Source organism: Odocoileus virginianus, chromosome 11 (assembly GCF_023699985.2).
Source record: "Odocoileus virginianus isolate 20LAN1187 ecotype Illinois chromosome 11, Ovbor_1.2, whole genome shotgun sequence".
Classification (NCBI taxonomy): domain Eukaryota; kingdom Metazoa; phylum Chordata; class Mammalia; order Artiodactyla; family Cervidae; genus Odocoileus; species Odocoileus virginianus.
In genome coordinates this window covers 37458889-37468726 of record NC_069684.1, presented here as the reverse complement: position 1 = coordinate 37468726, position 9838 = coordinate 37458889, and positions in this window count along the sequence as shown.

Sequence of the window (9838 nt, the reverse complement as noted above, 5' to 3'; positions counted from 1 at the left end):
CAAGGTCCAGCCCTACCTACCTCTTACCCCATACCCAACCTCACAGCCTCTTTCCCATTCCCCAACTCCCTGAGTTCCTTCCATGAGGCCTGCCCACCTGCTCACCTCTCCTCCTTGCCCCGCTGAGCCTCAAGCATTCCATTTCAACGTTACTTCCTCAGAAAAGTCCGACACTAGCTCAAGGCTCCTTTCTCTCTGTGACCCTCTCTCCTTGCTAACGCTCATCACATCCATTGCCTGTGGTCCCCATGGGGATGGAAGCCTGGGTAAACTGGGCTATAGTACCGCTGCTGCTGCTGCTGTGTGATTCCAGCGTCTGACGCAGCATAGGTGCTCGAAACACCTGCAGTCAAGCTGACGTGGAACCTGAGAGGGCGGTGTCCTGGTCGCTCTTGGACAGCAGGATCCTGGAAGTTGGGGAACATCCTTCTGCAGACTGGCGGCTCCGGTAAAGGAGGATGGAGGCCACGAGGAAGGCTGAAAGGGGATGCGGGGGAGGGCGCAACGGAAGTGGGGCAGCGGGCAATTTCTTCTGGGCTCACTCACAGGGGTAGCTTGTCTCCTACCGGCCAGCCCACCTGGTCTTCCTTACCCTGTCCTTGCTCCGCAGCCTGGATTTCTGGAGAATCTCTAAGACCAGAGCAAACAAGCAGGTGAAACTTGAATCACTGCTCAGGGTCCTGCTGGAATTTTCAAAGCAAAACTAGGAGATAATCTTGAGGGGGATGTGCAAGTTTTACCCAAAGCCTGGGAACTCGGTCACCTCTGAAACCCCATGGTCTCCTCAGGAGTTGCTCAGATGTGAAGGCTGATGGCTCTGAGCTTAGGGGAGCTCAGATCCCAGCCTGAGGTGTCTCCTGCCCCAGGGCCTCCCATCACCTGCTTGGAAATACATGAAACACTCAGAAAGATGTATTCAGTTGTTGATCTATATCCAACTCAGCTTTAGCTGGTCCCCTCTCATGACTCCTTCTAAGATGTGGGTGTCCAGACTCTCCATCAGCGTCCACCATCTGGTTTAACTCCACCCAGTTCATGCTCAAAAGCGTCTTGGTTTGGACTTTATGTTACATGATTATGCCATTAGGTCTATAAGTGCTAAGTCACTTCAGTCATGTCTGACTGTCTGTGACTCTATGGACTGTAGCCCACCAGGCCCCTCTATCCATAGGATTCTCCAGGCAATAATACTGAAGTGGATTGCCATGCCCTCTTCCAGGTGATCTTTCCAACCCAGGATCGAACTTGCATTTCTTACATTTCCTGCATTGGCAGACGGGTTCTTTACCACTAGTGCCACCTGCAAAGCCCAGTAATTTAATGTACTAATTGAGTAGCTTAATAATCTGGGTTTCTCAGGTGGCGTTAGTGGTAAAGAACCCACCAGCCAACGCAGGTAGATGTAAGAGGCATGGATCCAATCCCTGGGTTGGAAAGATCCTCTGGAGGAGGGCATAGCAACCCATTCCAGTATTCTTGCCTGGAGAATCCTATAGATAGAGGAGTCTTGAGGGCTGCAGTTCATAGGGTTGCAAAGAGACACAGCTGAGTGACTAACACACATACACATTTATTTCTGCCATACAACAAAATGAATCAGCCATAGGCATACATATGTCCCCTCCCTCCCACCCCCACCATCCTACCCCTCTAGGTCACCACAGAGTGCTGGGCTGGGCTCCTTGTGCTATACAGTAGGTTCCCACTAGTTATCTCAATTTTCTTATTTATTACAGTGAACATGTGTTACTTTTTCTCAAACAATAAAGAAAACAAAAGGCTGGTCATGTGCCACCCCTTCCCCAATCCAGCCCCTCCCTGCAACCTGTGTTTCTAGTTTTTATTTTATGGTGTAGGGATTTCTTCTTGGTTATTTTTCTTTTTTTTCTTAATATTTATTTATTTATTGTGGCACACCGACTCTCTAGTTCCAGGCTCCAGAGTGAGTGTGTATTGTCAGTAGTTTCTGCGTGCAGGTGTAGTTGCTTTGTGGCATAGGGATCTTAGTTCCCCAACCAGGGATCAAACCTGCATCCCTTGCATGGCAAAGCAGATTCTTAACCACTGGACCACTAGGGAAGTCCCTCCTTGGTTATTTTTCTACCACTTATTTCTGGATTTTGGCTGGAAAATTTGTGAGATCTGGCCTTAGCATTTGATAACATAGCAAAGAAAAATACCAAAAGAAATGAACTGGTCATTCTCTCTTTCTTGACTACAAATTCCCTGAAATCAGGGGCATTTGGGGGCTCCTTTACAACAGTGTTAGGATCGTGGTGGGTGCTGACAGATGTTTACTGAGTCCCAGAGATGGAGGAGGACCCGATCTGTCTCCTGGAAGCAGGAGACCTGGGAGGATCTCTTAGAGGTGATCATCCTGAGCTGCGCTGTCCTCCTACTAGGAGGCAAACATGCTCCATCTGGCAGCAGATTTTGGAGGAAGCAGCCCTGGGCCTGGCAAGGGCACTTGCTGGGACATAGGATTCAAGAATAATGTACCTACATGAGGGTAGGTTATTCTGCATGGGGGGTGGGTGGGGTGCAAAGCTATCCTGTGTGATGGCAGCCCAGGCTCTCATCAGACTGCACGCTCCCTTGGGTCCCACATGGGGCTGAAGAATCCCTGGAACGTGGCAGAGCTGCTGATAGCACTTGATGCTCTGCGTGTGATCAACCACGTGACTTCCCCAGGGAACCATGTGAAGGAAAGTGTGCTGGGCAGGCCCCAGCACCTGATGGTGAATCTCCAAGGTCCTCTTGTTCCCACCTCTGAGAAGCATGATGGGCTGCTGGGAAACAGGGCAGAGGGGCCCAGAGATGATATTTAATTATCGTCAATAGCCCAACCCTCCGTCTTCCTGGGACCATAAGACAGGGTCATACCACAGTAATAATCGTAATTTGTTGTTATTGTTCAGTCACTAAGTCATGTCCAACTGTTTGCAACTCCATGACTGTGTAACACTCCAGGCTCCTCTGTCCTCCACTGTCTTCTGGAGTTTGTTCAAATTCATGTCCATTGAGTCAGTGATGCTATTTAACCATCTTATCTTCTGTCGCCCCCTTCTCATTTTTCCTTCCATCTTTCCCAGCATCAAGGTCTTTTCCTTTGAGTAGGCTCTTCACACCAGGTGGCCAAAGTTTGAAGCTTCAGCTTCAGCATCAGTCCTTCCAATGAATATTCAGGGAATATTAATTTTCTTTAGGATTGACTGGTTTGATCTCCTTGCAGTCCAAGGGACCCTCAAGAGTCTTCTCCAGCACCGCAGTTCAAAAGCATGAATTCTTTGGCATGCAGTCTTCTTTATGGTGCAAAGTTCATACCCATACATGACCATTGGAAAAACCATAGCCTTGACTAGACGGACCTTTGTCAGCCAAATTCTTGCTTTAAAGGACCTGCTGGGTGCTAGGGCACCTGGCCCAGAGGAGTAATAGGAACGTGGTCAGAGGCTGCCTTTAGTTGGACAGTTTAGAGCTGCACCAGGGGCCCACCCCTAGCAGCTGTGAGACTGTATCAGTCCCCTGAGGGCTATTGTACAAAACACCACAAACTGGGTGGATGAAGCAACAGAAGTTTCTTGTCTCAGTTTTGGAGCCAGAAGCCCAAGATTACAGCGTCAGCAGGCTGTGAGGTAGTCTCTCGTGTCTCCCCTGGCTGTTGGTGGTTTCCTGGCAATCTTGGCATTCCTCGGCTTGTAGGTGCATCACCCCGATCTCTGCCTTTAGGTCTGCATCTGTGCACATTTCTGTCCAAATTTCCCCCTTTTATGAAGAGGGCAATCTTATGGGGTCAGGACCCACCCCAAAGATCTTATTTACATCTGATCACCTCTACAGAGACTCTGGGGCTTCCCAGGTGGCGCTAGTGGTAGAGAACCCACCTGCCAATGCAGGAGACATAGACACACAGGTCTGATCCCTGGGATGGGAAGATCCCCTGAAGGAGGAAATGGCAACCCCCTCTAGTATTCTTGCCTGGAGAATCCCATGGCCAGAGGAGTCTGGCAGGCTACAGTCCATGGGGGTAGCATAGAGTCAGACATGACTGACATGACTAGCATGCACCCACAGAGACCTTACCTCCAAATAAGGTAATTCTCAAGTACTAGGGTTTGGGGCTTCAATATGGCCATAACAGTGACCTCGGGTAAATCAAGTAACAGCTCTGAGCCTCAGTTTCCTTGTCTGTTATAAGGGGTTGGTAATAACCCCTCCCTCCTGGAGTTGCTGTGTAGAAACTGGAGTGGGTAGTCATTTCCTTCTTCAGGGGATCTTCCTGACCCAGGGATCGAACCTACATCTCCCGCATTGCAGGTAGATTCTTTACCATCTGAGCCACCAGGGAAGCCCCTTGTAGAAACTTTAGAGGATGTAAAATGCCTGGCTTAGTGCCCACATCATAGTGGGAGTTCAGGAAAACAGCTGCTATTATTTCCTATGTCCTTCCTAGGAGGAACTCAGCTAAGAGGCTGCAAGGTCAGGATGTACCTGAATTTGATGACTGAGGGAAGGGCAGGACCTGGTGGGGCCAGTCTCGGGAAGATGCTGCTGTAGTCTAACTTGTTCCAAGTCATTTGGTACCTGAGGATAGGGCTCTGCCTGGCTCCCAGGAAGTGCCTGGGCTTGGCTTCTGCATTTCTGGGTGAGGCATTTGCAGACCCCACTTCCAGGCTTTGCCCCCTATGGTGTCCAGCTCAGAGTTTCTCAGTCTCAACACTGTTGACATTTGGGGCCAGGTAATTCTTTTTTTTTGGCTGTGCTGGGTCTTCCTTGCTGCTTGGCTTCTCTCTAGTTGCAGTGAGCGGGGGCTACTCTCTAGTTGCAATGCGACGGTTTCTCATTGTGGTGGCTTCTCTTGCTGCTGAACAAAGGCTCTAGGCGTCTGGGCCTCAGTAGTTGTGGCACGTGGGCTCAGTAGTTGCAGCTCCCAGGCTCTAGAGCACAGACTCAATGGTTGTGGCACACAGGTTTAGTTGCAGCATGAGGGATCTTCCCAGATCAGGAGTCAAACCCATGTCTCCTGCATCACTGGGTGGATTCTTTACCACTGAGCCACCAGGGAAGCCTGGGGCCAGATAATTTCTTTGTCACAGGGCTGTCCTGTGCTTTGCAGCATCCCTGGCCTCTACCCACTAGAAGCAGATGGCACCCCTTCCATAGTTACGACTACCAGTACTGTCTTGTGTGTAAGTGAAAGTCACTCGGTCGTGTCCGACTCTTTGCGACCTCATGGACTATACAGTCCGTGGAATTCTCCAGGCCAGAATACTGGAGTGGGTAGCTGTTCCCTTCTTCAGGGGATCTTCCTAACCCTGGGGATCAAACCCAGGTCTCCTGCACTGCAGGAGGATTCTTTACCAGCTGAGCCACCAGGGAAGCTGTGGCCCAGTCTTGCTGGGGTTGAGATCACAGCCCTGGTCTAGCTGGCTGGGAGGGTGCTGAACCACCTCAGACAGTCAGAATCCCACATGGCCCAGTCTGCAAATAGAGGCCCGAACAGTACTTGGGGCAGAAAGTGTCCATGACAGTTGGACCCCCTCCACATCCGGAGCAAATTGTCCTTCCCAATCTGCTGCCGCAAGCCTGACTCCCTAGGGTCATCTCAAGGTGATTGTGGCCTGGCCTAGGCACGGTGGCCAGGGCTTGGCTGTAAACAGGCAACAGGAAGCCCAGAGCAGGGATGGGCCTGGGGAAGCTGAGCCAGGAGAAGGTGTGGACGCGGTGCTGACAGGCCCAACTTATCAGGACCAGGAGCCTAGGCTGCAGGCGAGTGGTTTGTGGGTCTTTATCAGCCGTTAGAGTGACAGAGTTTGCAACAATCCTGCTGGCCATGGGTGCTGACAGCCAGGAGCCTGGCCGGCGGCGGAGCACAGCTTCTGCTCAGAACCCTGGCTTCCTGCTGCAGGGCGGGAGGTGCACGCTGCCGGGACTAGAGGAGAGGATGGGGAGAAGAAGGGGGAAGAGAAAGAGATGATCAGAGAGGCTTGCTTTGTTCCCCACTTTTTTTTGCCTTCACAGACTTAAAAATGTGTGTACAATTTCAAAGCTGATGGCTCTTTACTGAAACAAGTTGAATTATTTTTAAATGGGTGGAGTGTAATTGGGACCCATTAGAGAGAGATGGGAGGAAGTGAATGAGGGAAGAGGTGGGGGCGATGCACTAGGAAAGAAATCTGAACTCCTTTTCCCACCCCTGAGCTGCTCTGCAGAGCTGGGCTCTGCTCACTTTCTCCTCCCATAAGGGAGATGCTTCCCATGGTCACAGGGCCCCAGGGTGTGCTCAGTCAAGGTTAACTAGTTCACAGGGCTCTCAAGGCTCCTGGTGTGTGTCTGAGCACAGGAGGTAAGTGGGGAACAGAGGCAGGAAGCTGGCTGTGTGACCTGGATGCTAGCTTCACCTCTCTGGGCCTCGGTTTATTCTCTATTTAAACAAGAGTGTTGAAAATGGATGATTTTTAAAAGTCCACTTCATTCTTGTTTGTTTTTAAGGCCGACAGCAGCTGAGCTGTCTTAGCAACAGGGGATAAGCTAGGGGCATTTCTCTCTCTTCATGTGTGCTCAGGGCTTTTCCAAGTGGGCTTGAGACAGGCTGGGACCTGGGACCCTTTGCTGTAGTGGTTGCACCTGGACAAAAGTCTCCTGGAGCAAAAAAAATACAAACAAACTGTAAGGGACTAAAAATAACTGTGTGCAGGAGCAGTTGGGGGCAAATTATGGACAACAAGATACAAAATGAACAAAAAACTTCGAACTGCCACTTCTGAAGAACTGGGAGCAAAAATAGGGTGTTGGGAGCAAAAGCAGGGTGCTGTGCATGCCCCCTGCACACACCACCAAAGAGGTGGGCAGACCACCTAAGCTACCCCTCCAGCCCCACCCTTAGTCCCATCCCTGTCATTGTTCAGTTAAGTTGTGTCGAACTTTTTGTGACTCCGTGGACCACAGTATGCCAGGCTCCTGTGTCTTCCACTGTCTCCTGGAGTTTGCTCACATTCATGTCCATTGAGTCAGTGATGCTACCTGACCATCTCATTCTCTGCCCCTCCCTTCTCCTTTTGCCTTCTATCTTTCCCAGCATCAGGGTCTTTTCCAGTGAGTTGGCTTTTCACATCAGGTGGCCAAAGTATTGGAGCTTCAGCTTCAGCATCAGTCCTGCCAATGAATATTCAGGGTGGATTTCCTTTAGGATTGACTGGTTTGATCTCCTTGCTGTCAAAGGGACTCTCGAAAATCTTCTCCAGCACCACAGTTCAAAAGTATCAATTCTTTGGTGCTCAGCCTTCTTTATGGTCCAACTCTCACATTAGAACATGACCACTGGGAAAAATCAGAGCTTTGACTATAGCAACCTTTGTGGGTGAAGTGATGTCTCTGCTTTTTAATACGCTGTCTCTGTTTGTCCTAAAGAATCTCCTGCAATGAAGAAGACCTGGGTTCAATCTCTGGATTGGGAAGATCCCCTGGAGAAGGAAATGGCTACCCACACCAGTATTTTTGCCTGGAGAATCCCATACACAGAGGAGCCTGGTGGGCTATAGCCCATGGGGTTGCAAAGAGTTGGACATGACTGAGGGATTAACACCGTCACTTTCATTTTTTAGGTTTGTCATAGCTTTCCTTCTAAAGAGCAAGTGTCTTTTAATTTAATGGCCATAGTCACCATCCGCAGTGATTTTAGAGTCCAAGAAAATAAAATCTCACTGCTTCCACTTTTTCCTCTTCTATTTGCCATGAAGTGATGGGACTGGATGCCATGATCTTAGTTTTCTGAATGTTGAGTTTCAAGCCAGCATTTTTCACTCTCCTCTTTCACCCTGGTTAAGAAGCCCTTTAAACATACCCCTACCTTATCCTATATAAGGAACCAGCTCTCCTCACTTTGGGGACTGAGCAGGGGAACCTGTTACCTGCTTTTGTTTCCCCCTGCTGCAGCAAGAACCAATAAAGCTTTGCCTGCACTTCTTGTCTGGCTTCTTACCAATTTCTATTGATTGGGGAAGGTCGAGCCTTGACTGGTATCAGGCTAGTTTGGGCTTCCTGACAGCATGGCAGTCTCAGAGCTGTCAGACTCCTCACACAGGAGTCCAGTGAAATTTAAACTCATCCAGACAGGTGTGGGTCCTACCCCACTCACACACAAGCAGACACCTCTGAAGAACCGAGATTTAGTTCAAATGCTGGTGGTGGGGTGAAGAGGTGGGGACTGTGTGGTTCTAGGAGAAAAGATTATGAGCCCCACCTCCGAGATTGAAACAGACCGGTGGACCTGAGAGCAGGCGTCATCTGTTGTTTGCCATGAACAAAGAGTATTTTAAATGATCTTTAAAAGGTGTGGGAGTCTATCCAAAAACTACCTCTCCCCATGTAAAAAAAATGAACTTAGTAAGTTGATTGCCGAGAAGGGACATTATAGTTGTTGGTTGGTTTTATTCCCTGAGTGCTCCATCCTGGGGATGTTTCTGCCACTCTCTTCCCCTCGCCCAGAGTTTCTTCTGGGGCCAAAGTGCCTGACTTGCCAGCACCTAGCAGAGCTCTGAGAGCAGGGGGCAAGGGAGGCACACCATCTGCTCTCTTACCAGTTGCACCCCGCATAGATCTGTACCTCCATCGGATGTCTCTCTCTAGATGACTCTGGGGGGGCGGGCAGTGGGAGATGAGCTCATCAGCCCTCAAGAAATTAAGCTCTGGGGTGAGGAAAGCCCTGGGTGTTGGGGTCACAGAATTAAGAGACAGGTAGATTGAAGTTGAATCCTGGTTGTGTCATTTCACTGTGACTTGAGACTATATTACATAACCTGCATGTGTCCTATGTTTGGTGAGGAGGGGAGCTCTGTATTCTTTGTTGTCTGTTAGGTCTCAGAGGTTAGACAGTGCTTGGCATAGAGTAGACACCCAATATGTAGTTGTTGGAGGGGTGAATGAATGCCATACTTTCCTCATCTATAAAATAAAACAATACCTACCTGTATCTAGTCATGGGATTCACCAGGCAAGAATACTGGAGAGGGTTGCCTTCCCTTCTCCAGGGGATCTTCCCAACTCAGAGACTGAACCTTCGTCTCTTACGTCCTCCGCATTGGCAGGCAGGGTCTTTTCCACCAGCACCACCTGAGAATCCCTATTTTATATATAGTAGTATGTATGTGTCAGTCTCAGACTCCCAATTTATCTTCCCTTGTGGTTCAGCTGATAAAGAATCCGCTTGCAATGCGGGAGACTCGGCTTTGACCATACTCCAGTATAGTCCATGGGGTCACAAAGAGTCGGATATGACTGAGCAACTTTCACTTCACTTCCGTCCCCCTGCTAACCATAAGTCTGTTTTCTACATCTGTGAATTTATTTCTGTTTTGTAAATAGTTTCATTTGTACCCTTTTAAAAAAGACTCCACGTATATCATATGTTTGTCTTTCTCTGCACAACTGGTTTCTTGGTGGAAAGTATATACAGTAACTATATAAAGTAATTATATGTAATAATCATAATAATAATGGGCACAATTGCTAATTTGTATTGAGTACTTAACTTTGTGCCAGGCCCTGTGATAAGCACCCTACATATTTCATTTACTTGTTCCACTGCCTCACGAGTCAGGTACTATTATTAATAGGCAAAGAGAGGCTGCAGTAGCTTTCCCTGGAATACAGCTAGCATCTGGTTATCAACTGCTGCATGACAAATCACCCTGAAACTTGGGGGCTTAAAAAATGTTTTCTTTTCTCTTAGAATTTCTGTGGGTCAGGAATATGAGGAGGGCTAAAATTCAAGTTCTTTTGTCCCAGAAGTCAGATGGTGGCAGAGCAGGTATGGGTGGGGAACATCCTTCTTCATGTG